This window comes from Hemicordylus capensis, chromosome 6, assembly GCF_027244095.1.
Source record: "Hemicordylus capensis ecotype Gifberg chromosome 6, rHemCap1.1.pri, whole genome shotgun sequence".
NCBI lineage: Eukaryota > Metazoa > Chordata > Lepidosauria > Squamata > Cordylidae > Hemicordylus > Hemicordylus capensis.
This window is the reverse complement of record NC_069662.1, coordinates 109,555,231-109,579,098: the sequence shown is the minus strand read 5'-3', so window position 1 is coordinate 109,579,098 and position 23,868 is coordinate 109,555,231. Positions and strand designations below refer to the sequence as shown.

The 23,868-nt window shown below is 43.8% G+C and overlaps 1 protein-coding gene and 1 long non-coding RNA gene across 4 annotated transcripts in view; one reads left to right on the top strand and one right to left on the bottom strand.

Moving 5' to 3' along the window:
• LOC128329870 (uncharacterized) overlaps nucleotides 1-14,857 on the bottom strand; it is a 71,413-nt gene extending 56,556 nt beyond the window's left edge. Inside the window, exons 1-2 of the long non-coding RNA XR_008309826.1 lie at nucleotides 14,776-14,857; nucleotides 129-194 (exon numbers count right to left, since the gene is read on the bottom strand). This is a non-coding gene — a long non-coding RNA (uncharacterized LOC128329870). The remainder of the gene's footprint in view (nucleotides 1-128; nucleotides 195-14,775) is intronic.
• The window catches only part of UBE2E2 (ubiquitin conjugating enzyme E2 E2), a 249,877-nt gene that overhangs the window by 176,674 nt on the left and 49,335 nt on the right, over nucleotides 1-23,868 (top strand). The gene's annotated exons all lie outside the window — the stretch shown is intronic.

The following is a 23,868-nucleotide window of genomic DNA, read 5'->3' as shown; positions in this document are numbered from 1 at the left end:
AAATTCAAGCCCTTGCCATTCATTAGAGATGTCACTTTCGCCTTCTCTACCTTATCCTGAGGATGACTGAACTATTCACAAACCTTCACTGAAAATTTCCTTCACATTTCTGAAGATTACATACTCACAGTGCATCCAGATAGCAGAGGTGTCATTCTTCATTATTCCACAAGCTCTTTCTTTGCATTGGGATTCTGAACAAAATGAGAACAATTGTGCAAGAATGAACCTGGTTTACCAAAAATCTCTTTTCTTCTCTAGACAGTTGATGTGGTTTCTACTGCCATCTCCATTCATTTAAAGAAAAAACTTATTCTTGTGTGATCAAACATGAATTAACCATAAAAATCCAGATCTTAGACAATTTCTAGTTTTTATATGTACTGGAAGTGATTCACTTTGCATTTGGGAAGGTGCTTAATTAAGAATTAATGACTGTGGGAATCATTGAGTAAATTGGCAATTGACAGGGCTTTGTCCCAGTTCCTCATTTTGTTCTTCCCTACAAACATCCAGCACAAAAATAAGCAGACCCCACAAGCCCTGCTGTTGAGGTCAAATACTTAACTGTAAATAGCTCAAACACCAGAAGAGAAACTGTTAAGAACAAGTGGACTATCTATCACATCTTTATGCTTTTCCTTAAAATGTTATTGATCTGCTGCAACTAAGATACTGAATGTGCATTTTTTTTAAAAAAGATGCAGTGGGAACACTAATTTCTTCAACATGTTTATCAATTCAGTCAGTCATCTTTATTCAGTCAATTGACCAGCAAATGTATTTATCAATTTAAAAGCCTGTCTTTTCCCCCCAAAATGTAGTATTGTTCATAGAATTTGATTAGGCTAAACTTTTTTTTAACTGCTTCAGCTAATTGTTGTTGTTTTTCTACCCAGAAGGCACATGTTGCTTTTAGTACTATGTGTGTATGTATTTACATGCTGCTTTTCAACAACAATCCACAAAGCAGTTCACATAGCAAAAGAGAGAGAGACAAGACTATTGATAGCATTTATCCAGTTTCACATTTTGTTGGAGAGAACTCTAGCTATAATTTCAGACAGAAATTGAGCTATATTTTCCCAGTGCCTGATCATCCAGTTGCCTAAAAATGTGATGCTATTGCTTAGGAATCTAAAAAATTACAGGCATGATTCCTTGGCAATAATAGATCATTGAAAAGCAAGTACTTTAGATATCAAATACACTTCCAGCTTTTAAATAAAATCACAATATTTCTGGAGGCAGTGGTCAACATCCAGACTAACACTGGTCTCATGAAAGCAAGTTTTGCTCACTATTACCACATTTACTCAGGTGCATTCTAGAAAACCCCCTCATGACAGTCCCCAAAACAAAAGTTCTATTAGCTTGAAGCTGGTGATGCTTCTTTCACTCTACTCAGGTGCTCTGAAGGAAAATAAGAACAGCCCTGCTGGATCAGGTCCAAGGTTCATCCAGTCCAGCATCCTGTTTCACACAGTGGCCCATCAGATGCCCCTGGGAAGCCCACAGGCAAGAGCTGAGGTCATTCCCTTTCTCCTGCTGTTGCTACCTCGCAACTGGTACAATAGGCAGGTATGTAGCTGCGGGAGTGCAGTGGGGAACCAGCTTGCCTAGGGAGCAAGAGAGTTCGAATCTCTGCCGGTGTGCTTCCCAGGCTGTGCCTAGTAAGTATATATTTGTAGTCACCTATATCGGGCAACAGCAATATAGGAAGGTGCTGGTGGCGGGTGCTCACTTCAGTGACAATGGCAAAGGCATCATCGCATACTGTGCAAGATGAAGGCAATGGTAAACCACTCCTGTCTTCCAAGAAAACCACATGGCTCTATGGTCGCCCGCATGGGTGTAACTGGGGGGGGGCAGCCAGGGTGCCACTGAGGGGGGGCATCACGCCAGTGCCTGCCACCCCCACCCCATTGCCCATCTGCCCAGCCCCAAGGCCCCTCAGCCACTTGCCCTCCTGCTGCTTGCCTTGCCCTCCGGACTATGATTGGACACAGCTCCTTCTCTCAGCTGATCGGTGGGTGGGCAGGGCTTCCAGAGAGGCCTCTCTGCAGGCCTCCCTGAAGCTTGAACTCGAGTAGGCCAGCAGGCCCCAAGCAAGCCAGGAAGGAGGCAGCCAGAGTTCTCTGCAGCAGACCGTCTGCCCAGACCATCTAGCGCAGCTTTTGCCAGGTAGGATGTGAATTCCTTTTTGTTGTTCCCCGCCCCTGATATATAGGGATTTGCTTGCCATAGGGCTTTGATATTGGTGGGGGGGAGACTGAGAAGTCTCTGAATATTTAATTTAAAACAGATTGGAAAATTTGCTGGCTTTAAAAACAAAAACTATCTTGAAAGGCCTATAAGTGGCTTGTTTCATGGCAGAAAATTACAAAAACTTCTGGAACAAACAATATTTTATTTATTTATTCATTCATTCATTCATTTATGAATGCATTATGTTCAAGTTGTTTTGCAGCCCAAAAGGTCTGAGTGAGAACTGTGAAGCATGTGTTATGCTTTTATTTTATTTCATTTTTCTTGTATGTGAACTGCTCCCCAATAACTCGCAGGGACTTCAGGGTAAATCTGGCCAACATGTGAATGCAGCACCTCTATTCCAGAGGAGATGTGTGTTAAAGGGCTTTAAAAGCCTCCTGTGAAAAACCTGCTGGAATCAAACTTTACTGAATTTGTTCGGAATTCTGAGAAAAGATACATAGGCTCACACTGCATGGTTGAAAGTCTCCTTTGCTAATCTGCAACGAGAAGGGCCCATTTTAATAATTAGTGTTTCTAGTGTGTTCTAGGCATTAAAAGTAGCACAGATATATAGTACTCACTGTATATCGCTATATATTGTGAAGTGTGCGTGTGTATTCAGTGAAATGTATTTCCAGGCAGCATACTTATTTTGAAATATCAGACTTAAATCCTTGGGGGCCTGGGGTGTGTGGAGGCCCTGGACTTTGAGGGGCTGGGGGCCCATTTTAAAATCTCGTCTCTGGGCCCATTTCAACCTTGCTATGCTCCTTGCAGAAGAAATACATATGTATTGATGACTACACATGGATTTCTGCACAACACCTGCACAGAAGAAACTTCCATGTAGAAAATGTGTCTCTTGTAAATTGACCCTGAATTTTCCATCCATGACTAGGGTATCTGAGAGTTACAGTCAATAATAAAAGAACATCACATTGCTTGTGACAGGAAGGGGCAAGTTAAAATGACTTCTTGGGCTGGAAGGGGCTGGTTTTGGCCCTGGCAGAATTTGGCTGTCTGCTCCTGTTGCAAATTCCTCTGTCTAGTGTGGCAAACTAATGTTTCCTCCTCCCTCCTGGTGCCAAAGTAAGCACTAGTGTGGTGAATGCACATATAACCCATCATGAGCCAACAGTCATCACAAGACAAAGGCTGGCAGGAATCATTCACTGGTTTATAGGCTCCCCCGCCCCCACCACCTTCTTCCCCTATTTTGCTAGTGGCTATTTGGGCAGGTGATCCTCTAGGACAAAGTCATGTTTTTTAAAAAAGCATGAGATGACACAGAAAATGACACTTGGAATCCGCACATAACTCCTGACTGTTGTTCTAAGTCTTTAACAGAGATGGCTCATGTTTTCAGCTTCTGATCAACAACCTAGTCTAGATGGTACAGTGTTCCTTTTAACAGGGATTTCCAGATATTGTTGACTACAAGTCCCATCATCCCTGTTTGAACAGGAGCGCAATTTCAGTGCTTACCCTAGGCACTATTTTCCCTAGATACACCCCTGGTCGCCCAGAGTTGACACTGAGTCAATGGCACAGTCTTTCCTTTCCTTTATGTAGCTCCCTAACTGGGTTCCCTTTGTTACTACTGAACAGTGATTCTCATGTGTTACTAAACTTGCATAAGGGAGGAGTCTGACCATGAGTCTTCTCCCATTGATTCGCTTAGTGCATTCTCTGGAACTCCACCGTGCAGAGAAGCTGACTCAATACTGATATGGTTATCAATCTTTATAAACTTTCAGCCCTCTTATGCAGCTGACCATACCTTCAGGCCACTGTTACACAAGTATGAACGTTCCTCACTCATTCAGATTCTTTTATTGTATCTGAGGTGCCAAGAACACCAAATCAATTATATTGATTGCATTCCTGCGTCGGGGAGCCTGATCATGGACACAGTGGGGGATGTTGTGAGGGTAGAGAAATACATAATCCTGTGGTGGTGGTGGTGGTGGTGGTGGTGGTGGTGGTGGTGGTGGTGTTGAATGTCCCCATAATAACAAGATAAAATAACTAAGGACGCAGATCAGCGATTTTGCCGGCTGAGGGTTCTGAAACCAGAGCTGGGAGGGGCAGGTTCTGGAGAGTGGTTTCCTAGTTCTGAACGCACCTGCTTGATAAGGAGAATCTAGAACAGGGCTGCATAACTTCAGCCTTCCAGTTGTTGTTGGACTACTACTCCCATCAGCCCTGGCTACTGTGGATGGGGATGATGAGAACTGTAATACAACTACAGCTGGAAGGCTAAAGTTGTACAGCTCTAGTCTAGTACTTCTGGTCTTGCACTTCTATAGTTCCCTTCTCTCTCCTTTTCCTTTTATGGGCTTTTGTGTTCTCCCTCTATTGAGGCAGCAGCAAGGTGGTGATGCTGCCATACGAGGCACATAGTGTGGTAAGGTGCCTTGTAAGGGAACACTAGGTGGCAAATTCACTTATGGAATGCAAGGTGAGGCTGCAGCAAGGTAGCAGGTGGACTTGTAAGGGAATGTGAAGCCACAGCAGGGTGGCAAATGAACTCATGAGAAAACACAGGGTGGTGGCAAAGTGCTTACAGCCCTTAAGAGTGGATATGAAGCAGTGGCTGCCTCCAGGCTAGTGGTGTGCATGGTCCGGCAGAAGCCTGGTCCGGCACTTGCGGGGGTGTTTCTTTAAGGGGGGTGGTAGTACTTACCCGCCCGCCGCCGCTCTTCCCCCTCTGGCGCTGGTGCTGTTAAAAATAACTACCTAGCGGCGCGCCTGCACGGCATGTTCGCTCATTTCCGCTGCTGGCACGCGCGCCGCATACGTCATGCCGCGCACGCGCCAGCAGCGAAGACGAGCACGCGCGCCATGCAGGGCGCATGCACGCCGCTAGCTGTTCTCAGTTTTGGGCTTAAAGGACAACGACGGGGGCAGGGGCGGCAGGGAAGAACTCTGCCGTCCCAAGAAGATTTTTAACAGCACCGGCGCCGGAGGGGGAAGAGCGGCGGTTGGGGGGGGGAAGTACTACCACCACCCCCTTAAAGAAACACTCCCCCGCCCTTCTGAACCTCCGGACCGCTGGACTTCCGAACCAGTCCGGAGGGCTTTATAATGGTGCCCGAACCGAACCATGCACACTACTACTCTAGGCCGGCAGGCAGGCAGGTAGCTGTGGAGGAGAAGCAGCCACTGCCAGGCTGGCTGGCAGGCAGCTGCAGAGAAGAAGCAGCGGCTGGCAGAGGAGAAGCAGTGGCCAGCCGCTTCCGAGGAGAAGCAACCACCGAGGGAGAACAAAATGGGGCTGAAGGGAGGGGGGAGACTGGGAGAACTAGGAGCACAGATGTTCTGGGCCAGGTCAGCTTGTTGTATTTATTTACCTTATTTCTATGTAAACCGCTTTGGAAAACTTTTGTTGAAAAGCGGTATATAAACATTTGTTGTATTTTATTGTATGGAAGCACCACTTAACCAGCATGAGTAAGAGCATGTTACACACTACTCTTTCCTGCAGTGCTTTATTAAAATTTTTCCTTTTTTTAAAGACTGGAGATTCAATAATTCAAAAGTATAAGCTCTAAAAATGGCACCGTTTCTCATATTTTGAGCTTTACAAATGGGACTCAATACAACCACACTTTGCCTTGGACTTTCAGCTCAACATTGGACTGGGGAGCACATCCATGCAAAAATTCAACAGGTGCAGCATCTCCAGTGATTTGCTAGAGATACTTATGATGAATTTCTGTCTGATGCTTTTCTGCAAGGCACTACAAGTCTTTACAGCTTTAATAGTGCAGAAGTTAAGATTGGCACCTTACAGGTGAAACTCGGAAAATTAGAATATCGTGCAAAAGTCCATTAATTTCAGTAATGCAAATTAAAAGGTGAAACTGATATATGAGACAGACGCATTACATGCAAAGCGAGATAAGTCAAGCCTTAATTTGTTGTAATTGTGATGATCATGGCGTACAGCTCATGAAAACCCCAAATCCACAATCTCAGAAAATTAGAATATTACATGGAACCAAGAAGACAAGGATTGAAGAATAGAACAATATCGGACCTCTGAAAAGTATACAGTGTACTGTGCTTGATTGGCCAGCAAACTCGCCTGACCTGACCCCATAGAGAATCTATGGGGCATTTCCAAGAGAAGGATGAGAGACATGAGACCAAACAATGCAGAATTGCTGAAGGCCGCTAATGAAGCATCCTGGTCTTCCATAATACCTCATCAGTGCCACCGGCTGATAGCATCCATGCCATGCCGCATTGAGGCAGTAATTGCTGCAAAAGGGGCCCAAACCAAGTACTGAATACATATGCATGCTTATACTTTTCAGAGATCCGATATTGTTCTATTCTTCAATCCTTGTCTTCTTGGTTCCATGTAATATTCTAATTTTCTGAGATTGTGGATTTGGGGTTTTCATGAGCTGTACGCCATGATCATCACAATTATAACAAATTAAGGCTTGACTTATCTCGCTTTGCATGTAATGCATCTGTCTCATATATCAGTTTCACCTTTTAATTTGCATTACTGAAATTAATGGACTTTTGCACGATATTCTAATTTTCCGAGTTTCACCTGTAGTTTGCCATTTCCATGGTTTTTAGAGCTCAAGTGAAAATTTAAAGCATCTTAATTCTTACCATAAACCAAAAAAACCCCTTTTTAAAAAGTACTTAATACACACATCCAGACAAATTGCCCTCATGAAAAAGACCTCTCCAGCTTAATTCAGACATGGCTCTGAACCTTGGTTTACACCTGGGGCAAACAGAAGGTTTGGATCAAGATATCTGGATACTTGAGCCCCCAGTGAGGCAGTCACATCAGGAAGTGGATGGAAGGCAAGGGGGCACCTCTGGGACACCCACATCTCTGCCTTGACTGCTGCTTCATTGAGTCACCACTACCTCTTAGGCTCCTCCTCATTTCCCTCACCAGGTTTTAATTTGCCAGTGGTGGGGAATTGAGCAGCAGGAAGTGTTGGTTCAGACTATAGTTAATTGCAAAATATTGTCAGTTCAGACTTCATAGGAAACCATATTCAACCACGATTTGGCATCATATATGAATTGAGCTTCTTTATTCCCATGCATCTGTTTTGTAATTGAAGGACTACTCCAGGCCAGTGATGCAAAAAGCTAACAAGTCACTTTTTTTTTGCCTAAGCCACCAGCACTAAGACATGTTTGCATAGAGTTGAAAAGGAAATGTTCCATTTAAAAATAAATAAATCTGGTCTTTGATATGATTTGCTTTTATTTTAAAAAAAAATTCAAGCAGCACTATGGCTTGCTTGTCACATTTCATTATGTTCCTTTATACTCTCCTCTGAAGGAGGAGAAGAGAACTGGTCTTGTGGTAGCAAGTATGAATTCTCCTCTTTGCTAAGCAGGGTCCACCATGGTTTGCATTTGAATTGAAGACATGTGTGAACACTGTAAGATATTCCCCTTAGCGGATGGTGCTACTCTTGGAAGAGCAGAAGGTTCCAGGTCCTCCCACCATGACATCTCCAAGATAGGGCTGAAAGAGACTCCTGCCTACAATCTTGGAGAAGCTGCTTCCAGTCTGACTCAGTAGACAGTAGCTTCCTGTGTTCCTAGAATAAGTCTTATAAATTTTTATCTGGGGGAAATCTTTTGCCTTGACTCTGTGAAGAATTTTATTGTAATTTGGAAGCTATTGTAGATATAGATCCCTTATGTGCCCCTTCTCTCTATATCCTTTTAACAATGGCATGATTTATATTTTTGCATTGAATAATCTTGTTTTGTCTGTGTTCATATTGTTATTCCACTGTTATTTAACATTCACAAGCATTATATTTCTTCTTAAACAATGTATCCTACTATAATCTGTCTTAATTTAAATTCATCTGCTGCTTTGCAGCTTCAATATATCCCCAGGGTCAATGGTCTTAATATAATGGCCTCTTAAGCACAGTGCAAATATGATCTATCTGACTAGGAAAAGTTAAATGCATAAAGCTCCAAAGTTCCGTTTTGCAGAAACCACATCTAATTTGTCTCTTGTTAAATCAACATGTTAAATGCCTTTTCTCTAACTTATGACAGGAATCAAAGATAGGTACAATATTTGTACAATAATACAAAATTGAGCAAGTAATAAGAACAGTTGATCTTAGGAAATAATATATATAACCAAATGTTAATAGAAACAAAACATGGCTATTATCTGTATTAATATCAGCATGTATATTCTAAATGTTGTGAGATAATGCTATGCTGTGGAAGGAAATGAATTTTTTGAATTAGATGACAAGCTCATAGACAGTAGTAGTTATCAGACCAATTTGTTATTAATGATATTATTATTACTGTAAAGGCAGTGACAGATCTTCTCCACAGTGCTCTGGTGCTGGAAAGAGGGGTCCACAAGGAGCCTTCATCATCCTTGCACTGAGGCTTCTTGCTCAGCAGACTGCGTGCGGAGAGGGAGGGAGCAGTGATTTTTGTGTCTCTCCAAAAGTCCTTTCCACTTGTATAAATATGTTCCTGAGGTTGCACAGCCCTTCTTCCACCACCAGAGGAAACCTAGGAAGCTGCCTTATACCGAGTCAGACCATTGGTCCATCTAGCTCAGTATTGTCTACACAGACTGGCAGCAGCTGCTTCAAGATCGCGGGCAGGAGTCTCTCCAAGCCCTGTATTGCAGATGCCATGGAGGGAACTTGAGAACTTTTGCATGCAAGCATGGAGGCGCTCTTCTTAGAGTTGCCCATCCCCTAAGGGGAATATCTTTTCAGTGCTAACACATGTAGTCTCCCATTCAAATACAAACCAGGGCAGACCCTGCTTAGCAAAAGGGGAAATTCATGCTTGCTACCACACAAGGCCAGCTGCAGTGAATGCAGGCACTAGTTTTATTTGAAACTACATTTTGATGTGGTTCATTATAAATTATCCAAGCATTGGAGTGTCTGTACAGTTAAGGTGACTCTGGGCCAGTCACTTCTCTCTCAGCCTAACCTACTTCACAGGGTTGTTGTGAGGAGAAACCTAAGTATGTAGTATACCGCTCTGGGCTCCTTGGAGGAGAGCGGGATATAAAATGTAAAATTAAAAAAAATACCGTTAAGGTGGGTGGATTTTTCAGAATTCTGTTATTGTAAAGCCTGAAAACTATATTCATCCTAGGATCAGGAGAGTTTGTTCTTGTTGATTTGGATAGTTCAATACAATCTGACCAAATTTCAGGCAATTCTGATGAAGAATGGAAGAATCATAGCAGTTTTAAATTTTGTTTTGAGCCAGACATCTCACACTCTTTACAAATTGCATATTTTTCCTATTGGCATTTTAGATTGTCAAACATTCAGACACAGGTGTGTGACTTTAGCTAGTACGGTGAATATCCATCAGGTATTCCTAATGTCATGGGACTTCAAAGTTTAAATCGCCCATTTAAACAAGGGCAAATTTGCAATTTGTTGGTTGCCCTCATGGAATCGATTTCCCAAAACAAAAATGACTGTTGGTGGAGCGACTAATCTTCATCAGTGTGGGGGAAGGGAACTGCTGCATCTACATGTGTGTGATGTGTTTCTTTACATTCTTATATGTTATGTGTCTCTATCTTTTTATGACTCGCAGGTGCTTTGTATGATGTGTTGCTGTGTGTGTTTCTGTATAAATACACTTGCACAGTACCTGAGATGGTGTCTTTATAGAGCACGTATGGACACACTTCTGACATGTTGCACCATATTTGCATGCTGTTGTACCTTTGCATTATTTTAGGTGAGCCAGCGTGGTGTAGTGGTTAGAGTGCTGGACTAGGACCAGGGAGACCCGAGTTCAAATCCCCATTCAGCCATGAAACTAGCTGGGTGACTCTGGGCCAGTCACTTCTCTCTCAGCCTAACCTACTTCACAGGGTTGCTGTAAAAGAGAAACTTAAGTATGTAGTACACCGCTCTGGGCTCCTTGGAGGAAGAGCGGGATATAAATGTAATAATAATAATAATAATAATATTTGCGTGTGGCATATTTATATTGCTTTGCATTAAATGTTCATTTGCTGCTGCATGCAGCAGTACATTTTCATGTTAAGTTCATGAGATGTGTGGAACATTGTAGTGTGCCTTTGCTTGTGCCATGTTTCAGCATGTGTCTGCATGTGATTTATTTCTGTGTTGCAGGGGCATATCTGTAATTGAGAGGACATGTTCTAAGAACTTGAGCCACCCATGCCCACTGAGAAGAGGGCCTGCCAAGGGCCACTAAGCGGTTCTCCGCTGTCTCTGCTTCGCCCCACTAAGCCCACAGTCTCTGCACACAACCCAGCTTCCTAGGTTTTGCTGGATGTGGCACAGTATAATGATGTCACTGCCCTGTCCCTGTCACCAGGCCATGATGTCATTATAATGCACCATAGCCAGCAAAATTTAGCAATCCAGGCTGCACAGGACTTTGATCTTAGTGGGGTCAAGCAGAGACAACAAGTGAGCAGCAAGCAGTGTTCCCTCTAAGGCTCACACGTTTTTTGATGTGTGGTCAGTTAATTTTAAATCCCGCTCAGGTTTAATCAGGAAGGTCCCACTCTGAATGCATGTGCGTGCACACTGCATTAATACTTCCACCCAGAACAAAACTTATTCTGCATACAGGTGAAAAAAATTAGAGAGAACACTGAGAGCAAGGGAGGGCTGCAAAGGAGCGGTGGAGGGGGGTGGAGATAGATGAACAGGCACTCTGCAGTGGCTGTGGTGATGGCAGACCAGTCCCACCAAAAAAATTTAACATGGGCCGCTGCCAACATCACTATGCCATTGGTGTATTGCCAGGCTGCTTTGTGTGTGGTGAGCCACCACATGCATTTGTTTGCAACATGTGTATTCGTAAGTTATAAAGGTCTGGATGTGTTCATGTCCCCACCCATCTCCACCACCTGAATCTAAACAAGGGAGGACTACACTGTATAACTAGTAAAGTTTTTGGACTACTGGAAAAACAGTGATAAAACAAGAATAATGCTTATTTATTTATTTGAAATAGTTATATCCTGGCCCTGTGCACATGTCTGGTCACAAGAATAATGCTTGTTTATTTATTTGAAATAGTTATATCCTGGCCTTGTGCACACTTCTGGTCAAAATGGCTTACAATAAATAAAACTATAAAACAGAGTATTTACAATAAAACAATAAAATATGATAAAACTCAAACACACTACAGCAATAAAGACAGCAAGATAAAATAGCTAATAGATAAGATAGAACAGCAGTCTGGAGTAAATGATTAAAATCAAAAAGTATTATAGCTAGTTTTTAGAAGTGTCTTTAAAAAGGAGGGCTTTAAGTCCTTTTTAAAAATTACTCAAAGATGGCTCTGTGAGGGCATTCAAAAAGTCCTCCCTGTTTTCTGGAAACAATAATGAAAATGTTATGCAGGTTTGTATAGGGTCCATTGCTTTCCCCCTGAACTATATAAAAGAACTATCACTTGAAAAAGGATCTCTTTGACCAGGCACTGTCAATTTGGACTTGAGAGAGTACCGCCTCAACAAAAGCTGCCCTATATATTTCTTTCTCTTTTATAAGCAAACATCAAAACAGAAAAACTATCTCACTGTGTCATGCACCCCAGAGATCAAAAGAACAAGATGTTGAGATAACAGGATTTACCATGTTTTTTTGAATTCTTGGATCTCAACCCAGTGGCTCAGTCATTACTCTTAACTACTACAATAGGCAGAACACAATTGGAGTGCTAGCGCTCTCATTTACATTAATGTCTCAGGGAATAACAGCAATTAGCACCAAATGGTTCATGGTTTGTTTGTTTGTTTTTTAAGAAGCAGGAAAATGGTGACATGACATATAGCTCAGAAATCATGGCTTATGATTTAAAGTCAGTATTTTAAAAACGCTAAGAACCAAGCAGAAGACTCTGGTAGTTGGGCTGAAAAGAAGCCTTTCCATAACATACTTGTTCTGCTTATATATTCTAAATAATTAATTTTAAAATAGAGCCAGTCTGTTAAAAAGGCCAGTCCAAATCTGATGTTCTGAGAACTTTTCTCTTCCTTTCTTCTGCTTTATATGTGTCACATTATAAGATAAACTCTTGACCTAATACCTGTCTAAAAGTATTCTGTCTGCATCATATCTATCTATCTACTCCCTATAGCAGCTGTTACTACTCCATATAGTCCATTACTGTGAAAATATACTATTGTCCCTAATCCCAGTGAGAGCATATAGCACTGTTCTTCATTGTGTGGCCCATAGGCGACTGGTGGCCTGCACAGACCCCAGTGGTGGCCCATGGCTTGTCTCTCCTGCTCCCCTCAACCATCCCACACATGCCCACTCTCTCCTCAAACACTGCCACTGCACTGGTCTACACTTGCTCCTCTCCTCCTCCTCTTGCCCTCTAGAGCTCCCCCCGCTGCCGCAAGACTAGCCTATGTGCTCTCTCTTACTTTCCTCCTTCCCTGAAGGCAGCAAGAGAGAAAATGTGGGCCAGTGTGTAGGGCCAGTAGAGAGAGAGGAAGAGGGGAGCAAGCTCTCTCTCTCACTCTCTCTCTCATAGATCTAATATAAGAGTTGCTATTGCCCACAGGCTGTGCCCAACAGGCTAAGAACCAAAGGCCAAGAGCACTTTGGTTATTGCCATTTGGCTCATGCCAAAGGCTCACACACTTGGCAAGCCAGGTTCTTAAATAGGTATCTTGAAGAAAGAGGGAGAATAAGCAAACTCTCAGCAAGCGGCCACAGCTGCACAAACTTCCTATGCTCCCTGCTCTTTCTTGTTTTCTTCTTCCCTGAGGGAGAGCAAGAGAGAAAGTGTGAGCCAGGGTGGCGGCGGCAGCAGCAGTGAGACGAGAGAAAGCACACAGAGGGGAGCAAGCACCCCACCTTCTCTCCCCCTTACCACTGCTCCACCACCACACTGCCCCATGATCTCTCTCTTTCTCCCCCTTTCCCTCCTACCGCACACAGTGAGATCTCTCAGTTGTTGAAGCTCTTGCTGCAGAAACAGTAAATGGAGAAGTGTCTTCCACTAAAGCCTCATTGAGATGAATTCTGTTTCTCAGGCAATATTCAATGTAATTATTATTATTTATTTATTTATTATTAAAACTTTTATACCGCCCTTCCAAAAGGCTCAGGGCGGTTTACATTAACACACCTTAAAATCAGTTAATAATTAAAATAAAAATTATAAAACATAACAATGATTAACAATTAAAAACATCATAAAACTACAATTAAACAATCAAAACAATTTAAAAACAAATTTTAAAAAGCTGGGAAAGCCTGGCTGAAGAGATGTGTTTTCAGGTGTTTTCTGAAAATTGCCAGAGATGGGGAGGATCGTATCTCAGCAGGGAGCGCATTCCACAATCTCGGGGCAGCAGCCGAAAAGGCCCGTTTCTGTGTAGCCACCAAACGAGTTGGTGGCAACTGGAGACGGACCTCCTCAAGTGACCTCAGTGGCCAGTGGGGCTCATAGCAAAGAAGACACTCTCTTAGATACCCAGGGCCTAAGCCGTTTAGGGCTTTATAAGTAATAACTAGCACTTTGTATTTTGCCCGGAAACCTACTGGCAGCCAGTGTAACTCCATCAACAAAGGAGTAATGTGGTCTCTCCGAGATGACCCAGAGACCAACCTGGCTGCCGCATTCTGGGCCAACTGAAGTTTCCGGACTACGTACAAAGGCAGCCCCACATAGAGCGCATTACAGAAGTCCAGTCTGGAGGTTACCAACAAATGTACCACTGTTTTGAGGTCACTGATCTCAAGAAACGGGCGCAGCTGGCGTATCAGCCGAAGCTGATAGAAGGCACTCCTGGCCACCGCCTCAACCTGAGAAACCAAGGAGAGACGTTGATCCAGAAGTACTCCCAGACTGCGAACCTGTTCCTTTTGGGGCAGTGGGACCCCATCTAGAACAGGCAGATCAAAATCGTCTCTAGAGTTCTGACCCCGCACAATAAGTAATTGCTCTGTTGGCTTAACAGGATATATTGGTACTAACATTTTAGCATGTTTACATCTTTCATTTATGTAAGTTAAATACAGGTGGATCCTGTTATCCGTGGGGGGGTGCATTTCCACAGGTAATGAAACTGCGGGTACCTGGGCATTGGGACAATGGAAATTGGGGTGGGGGTAAAAAAAATCCTTTTTTAAAATGAGCCACAAAATTGCTCCTTTTGCCAAAATGGTAGCTGGAAGTTACCAGCAACCGCAACACCATGGATACATGAAATTCAACCACCCCCGTGTACGTCGAGGTTGATTGTCCATGAATATGTGGTTCCGCAGATGTCAGAGGTTTGGTGGTGAGGTTTGCCTGTACATTCAAGGAAATATTGAATGGGGTTGGGGGGAACTTCTATAAAAATGTGTATTTGTAAGAAAAAGAAAAATAGTTTTCAAAATACATATGTCTTTCTATGGATTTCACTGACTTTGCGTATTTCATGAAGTGATTTGCAGGGCCATGTATAGATTAGTATTGCTGTGTATGTTAGCATCCCAAGAGTATACTCACAACATGGGCTTGCCTTTCTAGCGGTGGGTTGGTAATTCTTGGTCTTCAAGCCAGATCCAATATGCCATGGAATTTTGCAGGCTGTTGGGACCAGGGGAGATGTAGATGAACGGACATTTTTAATCTCCTCTTCTTCCATGTATATAGGCTTTTCTCCATTTAGCCCTCTGTAGTAGGTTGGGCTAGTGCAAATTAGTTACCCATAGTTACCAGTGAGTTCATGGCTGGACAGATTCCAAGTCCTGTGCTTGTACAGAGGGCCTGAAGCTGGGGCAATAAGCTGAAATTTGGACAGGACTTGAAAGAGAAGCTCATCAGGCACCTGTTTGTCTGCCTGGAATTCATATTACCACTAGGCGATGCAGCTTGCACCTTCAGACCACCTCAAAGTCAAACTTTTAAAAGGTATAGGCCCCTTTTGTGGATGGCAACCTGATAACCTAGATCAAACCAAGCCAGCGTGGTGTAGTGGCTAGAGTGCTGGACTAGGACCGGGGAGACCCGAGTTTAGATCCCCATTCAGCCATGATACTAGCTGGGTGACTCTGGGCCAGTCACTTCTCTCTCAGCCTAACCTACTTCACAGGGTTGTTGTGAAAGAGAAACTCAAGTATGTAGTACACCGCTCTCGGCTCTTTGGAGGAAGAGCAGGATATAAAATGTAAAAATAAAATTAAAATAAACAAACTTGGGAGTGGCAATTGTTCTTTTTCTCCCCCGCTCCCTCTCCACTCTTGTCTCATCTGCACCCCGCTTTTTGTTTGTAACGGACACATTTAGGGCTTTTAAGTTCTGCCTGTGGCAGATTATTCTCTCTCAATTGCATCTATCTTTTTAGAATGCAGCACACACATGCAAGGAAAGCTGTGTTTTTACTCTATTATCTAACAAATCGTTATACTATGAAAAATACATTGCTATTAATAAACAAGATTTTCTTCTAAAGGCAAGAATATGCATATAGAGTTGTAAGGAGGCAGCTGTTCTCCCTACTAGAATGGAGACTTGGCAAGTACATTAATTTTAAAAGAGCTTATTTCTGAAGGCATCAAAACATTGTTAAGCTCCAGAATCTGTGACTAGAACGTGCATTCATTTTTCTTTCTTTTGATACACTATAATATGAAAGAATAGTCTTCTTTTGAGTTGATTTGAAAATGCGGAACATACCATAGTTTAGTTCAAATGAGTCTCCAAACCATGATTTGGAGCTGCAGGTTTGTGAGATCCCAGCTTCTCTCTCTCATACACCCTCCTTCTCCACTTCCTGTCTACTGATCACTGTAGTTTGCATGGGGTCAAATCAACCAGCCATGGTTAGTGATTTCCTTCAGATGCCTAAGAGGCTGTCAGACATAACTAAGGGCATTGCAAAGAAGGTCAGGGTATTCACTCACCCCTAGCTTTCTGGTGAGTGGAATTGTTGATTCCAGCAAGGGCATTTAATAAGCTGTGCATCACACATCCAGGAACCTAAATGATCAAGAACCAATAAAATGAGCAGGACATGCAAACCTCTATGCATTAATTAATGCAGATAAACCCTGAAATGTCTCTGTAGTGCTTTGCCTGTCTACACTAGACAGCACTGGTTCTACAGTTCTGTTTTATGGCCAAAAAACCCAAAAACAAATTGGGCCTGGAAAAAACATGGAAGGTCACCATGAAAAGCACTGGACTGAAATGATCTGAAAATGATGGTGTCTGCTTCACAAGTGAGTAAATAAAGGATGTCAATTCCAGAGAAAAGAGCTAGTTCAAAAACAACTAAAAGGAGAGAGTGAAAACTCTGCATAAATCTGCTGGGAAAGTAAATGTTCTAGTTTCTGCTAGAACATGGTGGAGAGGTGCCTGCACATGGAACCCTGGCTTCATAGACATACTAGACCAGGGCTGCTCAACTTTGGCACTCCTGAAGATATTGGCCTACAACTCCCATAATCCTGGCTATTGGCCACTGTGGCTGGAGATTATGGGAGTTGTAGTCCCAAAATAGCTGAGGGTGCTTAAGTTGAGCGGGTCTGTGCTAGACACATGAGACTTGAACTGCTATTTCTATGGCACACCTGGAATAAAGAAAAGAGGAACCCATTTTAACAGAACAATGAAACATTGCACATCTTGTTCCTAAAAGCAAATTCTTCATGCCATTACGAAAGTAGGCTAACACAGAATATGCAGGATTTGTTTTATTTTGACAGTAAATAAATTAGAGACAGGTTCTAAACAAATGGTTTGTACAGATAGTATGGTGTTTCTACTAAATGTTTTATTTTGCTTGGCTACATAATGTTACTGTAAATAGATATTGTCTGTTTTTGTTAGGTGATCAAACATTATCAAAGTAAGCTTTTTAGTCTTGGTTTCGGAAAGAGTACCTTTTCTTTATTCCGTGGAAAGAGAAGACAGTGTAGGAAGCCTGCCAAGAAAAAGCCAAGGAAAGAAAGTCTTGTTATTATTCTATCAGTGTGACAGCTTTGTGCTTAATAGTTTTGACTGTGAGCTGTTTAAAAATGTTCAGGTTATTCAGCAGCTTTGTTTGAAACATTAGATGTCAGTGTAAAGATAAAGACTTTCTTGAAATGTATGCAGCCGCTCTATTAGGTGGCTGTGTACTTCCTTTAACAGATGTGCATCTGCACTCTCTGTACCTCTATTATGGCTAATAACCTAGAAAAAATGTAACTGAAATAATCCTACATAAAATATTTTGATGTTTTTAATAACTTTTTGAATATGACTTGTCTGCTGGAAGCATGCGGAAATGAGAAAGTTTGGCTCATAATTATACAAATTTATCACAAAGTTAAATGTCATATTGTTGACTATTTACATTGACGATCATGTCATCTGCTATATGAGGTGATGATTCAACATTTCAATTAAAAAGAAAACTTGCATGCCCTGTACATAAGAACAGCCTTGCTGAATCAGGCCCAAGGCCCATCTAGTCCAGCATCCTGTTTCACACAGTGGCCCACCAGATGCTGCTGGGAGCCTACAGGTAAGACCTGAGGGCATGCCCTCTCTCCTGCTGTTACTCTCCTGCAACTGGTATTCAGAGGCATCCTGCCTCTTGAGGCTGGAGGTGGCCTATAGCCCTCCAACTAGCAGCCATTGATAGACCTCTCCTCCATGAAGTTATCCAAACCCCTCTTAAAGCCATCCAGGTTGTTAGCTGTCACCACATCTTGTAGCAGAGAATTCCACAAGTGAATTATGCGTTGTGTGAAAAAGTACTTCCATTTGTTGGTTCGGAATTTCCTGGCAATCAATTTTATGGGTGAGAGGGTAAAGAATTTCTCCCTATCCACTTTCTCCACACCATGCATGATTTTATAGACCTCTCCCCGCAGTTGTCTTTTTTCTAAACTAAATAGCCCCAAATGTTGTGGCCTTGCCTCCTAAGGAAGGTGCTCTAGGCCCCTGACCATCTTGTTTGCCCTCTTCTGCACCTTTTCCAGTTCTACAATGTCCTTTTTAAGATGTGACCAGAATTGTACGCAGTACTCCAAGTGTGGTTGCACCATAGTTTTGTATAAGGGCATTATAATATTAGCCGTTTTATTTTCAATCCCCTTCTTAATGATCCCTTCCCTAGCATGGAATTGGCCCTTTTCACAGCTGCCGCACATTGAGTCAATGCTTTCAACGAGCTGTCTACCATGACCCCAAGACCCCTCTACCGATCAGACACCGACAGCTCAGATCCCATCAACGTATACTTGAAGTTGGGGTTTTTCGTCCCAATGTGCATCACTTTACACTTGCCAACATTGAACCGCATTTGCCATTTTATTGCCCACTCACCCAATTTGGAGAGATCCTTTTGGAGCTCCTCACAATCCATTTTCGATTTCACTACCCGGAAGAGTTTGGTATCATCTGCAAATATGGCCACCTCGCTGTTTAACCCTGCTTCTAGATCATTTATGAATTAAAAAGCATCGATCCCAGTACAGATCCCTAGGGGACCCCACTTCTTACTTCCCTCCATTGTGAAAACTCTCCTTTTATACCTACCCTGTTTCCTGTCCTTCAACCAGTTAGCAATCCACACATGGACTTGTCCCCTTATCCCATGACTGCTAAGTTTTCTCAAGAGTCTTTGATGAGGAACTTTGTCAAAAGCTTTTTGGAAGTCCAGGTAGACTATGTCAACTGGATCACCTTGATCCACACACTAGTTGACACTCTCAAAGAACTCCAGAAGGTTTGTGAGGCAAGATTTAACTTTGCAGAAGCCATGCTGGTTCTCTCCCAACAGGGTGTCATGGCCCAAACCTCTGAGTCAGAAGAGTCAGAGGAGGAGCGGGAGGACTTGGTTGGGAGAGCAGGCTCAGAAGCACAGCAGGAGGACCTGGCTGTGAGAACAGACTCTAGAGCTGAGGTGAGGCGGTAGGAGACAGGGGAATCTGAACAGCTGGCAGAGATGAGGGCTGAGGAGACTGATCAGGAGGAAGCTGGAATTTCACCTGTGTTAAGAAGACATCTCAAGAGAAAGGCTCAATGGGAGACACGCAAGAGCAAGATCTCACAGGAAAGGAAATGGAAATGCTGAGTCAGGAAAGCCTGATTGGCTGCCGGTTATCTCGAGCCCTATATCAAGCGAACACTGTTCCTGAGATGGTACTGTCAGCAACGTTGCCTTCTGCAGACAGTGTTCCTTGTACTTAGAATTGTTCACCCTTTCTTGTTTCAGCCTGTCCTTGTTCTGTTCCTTCCTTGCTCCTTTGTTTCAGTTATTGCTCAGATATCGTAGAGGGGGATACCTAGTTTAGTTTCAAGGGACTTTATTTTGCTTATACGACTTTATCTTTGACAGTCATTCTTCACTTTCGTCCGTGCAGCTAAGCTGCTACTCTTATCTACAGAATTTTGATCTTGACTCACAGAAGTGCAGCTGAAGGGATCGTAAATCCTGCAGGGTCAGCCGTGCCAACAGATTTACGACAGTTAGCTGCTCAAGCTGCGGGGCTAAAGCAGGAATTGGACATGGACAAGGGACTGTCTGTGACTTCTGCTGCATAGTGAGAAGTCAAGAATACCTAGCCATGGTGCTCTCTCTCTCTCTGCCTTGCTCTGAGTATCTACCACCAGCCGGCTTGACACCTGCATTGTTCCTAAGCCTAGCAACGAACAAGTCCTTTGAAGCCTTCTCCATGACTGGTGAGATGCCTATACAACAGCTCAGCCTACTCCCTCTTTCCCTCCTTCCCACGAATCACTGCAATCCCCTTTCCTAAGCCCTCCCTTCTATCTTCTCTCTCTATTTCTCTCTAAAATGTTTTTATTAGGATTTGCTAGACAGCTGTAATTACTGACTGCACATGCATGCCAAAACATTGGATAGTCGGGTACATTGCACTACACTTTGAATCAGAAAGATGTTTAATTTGGATGATGTGTTTGAATTTTATCTTGATGAGTAACTTTCTATAATAAAGCCCATTGAATTTTCTGAGTGTGTTTTCCTTTGTCACTGTTTGCATGCCCAGATCCTACATGGTCACCATCTCCAAGAACCAATTCAGTTTATGTATGATGTGACTTTACCTATTTCCCTCTGAGCATATACAGAGTGAGAAACCAGGTGTATTTCACAACATCACCCACAGGGTTTTTGTGGAGGACTCTGGTCCTCCTAGGTTTTCTACCTTGTTAGATCCTATCCCTTCTTTAACATACAGGTGAAACTCGAAAAATTAGAATATCGTGCAAAAGTTCATTAATTTCAGTAATGCAAATTAAAAGGTGAAACTGATATATGAGATAGACGCATTACATGCAAAGCGAGATAAGTCAAGCCTTAATTTGTTATAATTGTGATGATCATGGCGTACAGCTCATGAGAACCCCAAATCCACAATCCCAGAAAATTATAATATTGTGAAAAGGTTCAACAGTCTAGGCTCCAGGTGTCCCACTCCAATCAGCTAATCAATCCATAACACCTGTAAAGGGTTCCTGAGCCTTTAAATGGTCTCTCAGTCTGGTTCATTAAGAATCACAATCATGGGAAAGACTGCTGACTTGACAGTTGTGCAGAAAACCATCATTGACACCCTCCATAAGGAGGGAAAGCCTCAAAAGGTAATTGCAAAAGAAGTTGGATGTTCCCAAAGTGCTGTATCAAAGCACATTAATAGAAAGTTATGTGGAAGGGAAAAGTGTGGAAGAAAAAGGTGCACAAGCAGCAGGGATGACCGCAGCCTGGAGAGGATGGTCAGGAAAAGGCCATTCAAAAGTGTTGGGGACTTTCACAAGGAGTGGACTGAGGCTGGAGTTAGTGCATCAAGAGCCACCACACACAGACGGATCCTGGACATGGGCTTCAAATGTCGTATTCCTCTTGTCAAGCCGCTCCTGAACAACAAACAACGTCAGAAGCGTCTTACCTGGGCTCAAGAAAAAAAGAACTGGTCTGTTGCTCAGTGGTCCAAAGTCCTCTTTTCTGATGAGAGCAACGTTTGCATCTCATTTGGAAACCAAGGACCCAGAATCTGGAGGAAGAATGGAGAGGCACACAATGCAAGATGCTTGAAGTCCAGTGTGAAGTTTCCACAGTCTGTGTTGATTTGGGGAGCCATGTCATCTGCTGGTGTTGGTCCACTGTGCTTCATTAAGTCCAGGGTCAACGCAGCCATCTATCAGGAGATTTTGGAGCACTTCATGCTTCCTTCCGCAGACCAGCTGTATGGGGATGCTGACTTCATTTTCCAGCAGGACTTGGCACCTGCCCACACTGCCAAAAGTACCAAAACCTGGTTCAATGACCATGGGATTACTGTGCTTGATTGGCCAGCAAACTCGCCTGACCTGAACCCCATAGAGAATCTATGGGGCATTGCCAAGAGAAGGATGAGAGACATGAGACCAAACAATGCAGAAGAGCTGAAGGCTAGGGGTGTGCACCAGACCGCGGACCTGCGGTTCGGCACTGGGGTGGGGGGTTCCATTAAGGGCGGGGGGGTTACTCACCCCTCCCGCGCTTTGCTGCTTTGGCGCCATAATTAGTTTTAAAAATGCGCCGCAGAATCGCTCGCCGCTCCGGGGCTCCTTCTTGTCTTCAAAATCGGGCGGCAGGATACTTCCCTGCCGCCCCCGAAGCCCCCTCAAGCCATTTTAGCTCTTTAAATCTCGCCCCGGACCGAGTGCTATAGCGCTCGGGCGGGCGGCGGGGAGATGTCCGTCCGTCCGCCCGCCCCCTTCCCTGCCTTCTGCGAAGTGCAGGGAGCCTTCTGCGTGCGCGTGCGCAGAAGGCTCCCTGCTTCTGCGCACGCGGACGCAGAAGGCTCCCTGCACTTCGCATAAGGCAGGGAAGGGGGCGGGCGGATGGACAGACATCTCCCCGCCGCCCGCCCGAGCGCCATAGCACTCGGTCCGGGGCGAGATTTAAAGAGCTAAAATGGCTTGAGGGGGCTTCGGGGGCGGCAGGGAAGTATCCTGCCGCCCGATTTTGAAGACAAGAAGGAGCCCCGGAGCGGCGAGCGATTCTGCGGCGCATTTTTAAAACTAATTATGGCGCCAAAGCAGCAAAGCGCGGGAGGGGTGAGTAAAGCCCCCCCCACCCTTAATGGAACCCCCCACCCTAACCCTCCCAAACCAAAACCACCCCTTGTCCGGACCGGTTCGGAGGCCAGTAGAATGGCCTCCGAACCGATCCGTGCACACTACTACTGAAGGCCGCTATTGAAGCATCCTGGTCTTCCATAACACCTCAGCAGTGCCACAGGCTGATAGCATCCATGCCACGCCACATTGAGGCAGTAATTGCTGCAAAAGGGGCCCAAACCAAGTACTGAATACATATGCATGCTTATACTTTTCAGAGGTCCGATATTGTTCTATTTACAATCCTTGTTTAATTGGTTTCATGTAATATTCTAATTTTCTGGGATTGTGGATTTGGGGTTCTCATGAGCTGTATGCCATGATCATCACAATTATAACAAATTAAGGCTTGACTTATCTCGCTTTGCATGTAATGCGTCTATCTCATATATCAGTTTCACCTTTTAATTTGCATCACTGAAATTAATGAACTTTTGCATGATATTCTAATTTTTCGAGTTTCACCTGTACAGTGCTATTCCACCTCCAAGGCACCACTCCCTTTCTTTTCTATAGAGTTTATATCCAGGAATAACAGTGTCCCACTGTTATTTGTTGCCCACTATATCTATTTCTATATTAGCAACCAAGCACTCCAGCTCATCCATCTTGGTTTGGAGGCTTCTGGCATTGGCATATAAGCACCTATACACTGAATCTCTTACCTAGTGTGTGCTATCTTTCTTTTTACTCTTTGACCAGCTGGCACAGCCTTCTGTCTGTTCTTTATGTGGTTCTGCTCTGTCCCCTTCTGTTTTATCTGAATCCTTTACACCCTCACACTTTAAAGGATGGCATTTGCTGAACCAGATACTGCCCAGCTCCTGTTGGCTATTCCCCAGGTGTCATTTTAAAGGCTGCTCTGCAACCTTTTTTATTTTAAGTGCCAGCAGTCTGGTTCCATCTTGGTTCAAGTGCAGCCCATCCCTTTTGTACAGGCCTTGCTTACCCCAAAATGTATCCCAGTGCCTAACAAATCTAAACCCCTCCTCCCAGCACCAATGTCTCATCCACGCATTGAAACCCCTCAGCTCTGCCTGTCTCACTGTACCTGCGCATGGAACAGGTAGCATTTCTGAGAATGCTACCTTGGGGGCCCTGAACTTCAATACACTACCTAGCAGTCTAAATGTGGCTTCCAGGACCGCCCAACTACATTTCCCCACATTGTTGGTGCCAACATGCACCACAACAGCTGTCTCCTCCCCAGCACTGCCTAACAGTCTATCTAGATGTTGTATGATGTCCACAACCTTTGCACCAGACAGGCAAGTCACCGTGCGGTCAACACATGGGTCACAAACCCATCTCTCTATACCTCTAATGATGGAATCTCCCACTACAAGAAGGCCCCCACCCCCTAGAGGAGTATCCCTTGTGCGAGAAGATGTGGGCTCATCATCCACGGAAAGGGTCCCTTCTAAAGGAGCATTTCTCTCTTCCTCGGACTGATGTTATCCTCCCCCTTCATTCTCCCTG